Source organism: Penaeus monodon, chromosome 20, assembly GCF_015228065.2.
Source record: "Penaeus monodon isolate SGIC_2016 chromosome 20, NSTDA_Pmon_1, whole genome shotgun sequence".
Lineage (NCBI taxonomy): Eukaryota > Metazoa > Arthropoda > Malacostraca > Decapoda > Penaeidae > Penaeus > Penaeus monodon.
Window position 1 is genome coordinate 12820759 of NC_051405.1, and position 280 is coordinate 12821038.

Sequence of the window (280 nt, forward strand, 5' to 3'; positions counted from 1 at the left end):
GATTTATGGATATATTTCAAAAGTAGATAGGAGACATCAAACTATGACGATTCATTTTTGTGTTTGGCTCTGTGGTCATTCCATTTTCTCATGCACCTCGTCAATTCATTGTTGTATTATTTTTCATTGCATATATATTGCTTATATGCTGGGGAAGGTTTCGCCAGGTTGCCACAGAAATTATTAGCGATATGGAGGTATTATCAGGACTACCCCTCCCCCCCTACCCCGTCAGTTCACGTAAGAGGGCAGGAAAGGAGTTCGGGGATGGGTTAGGACG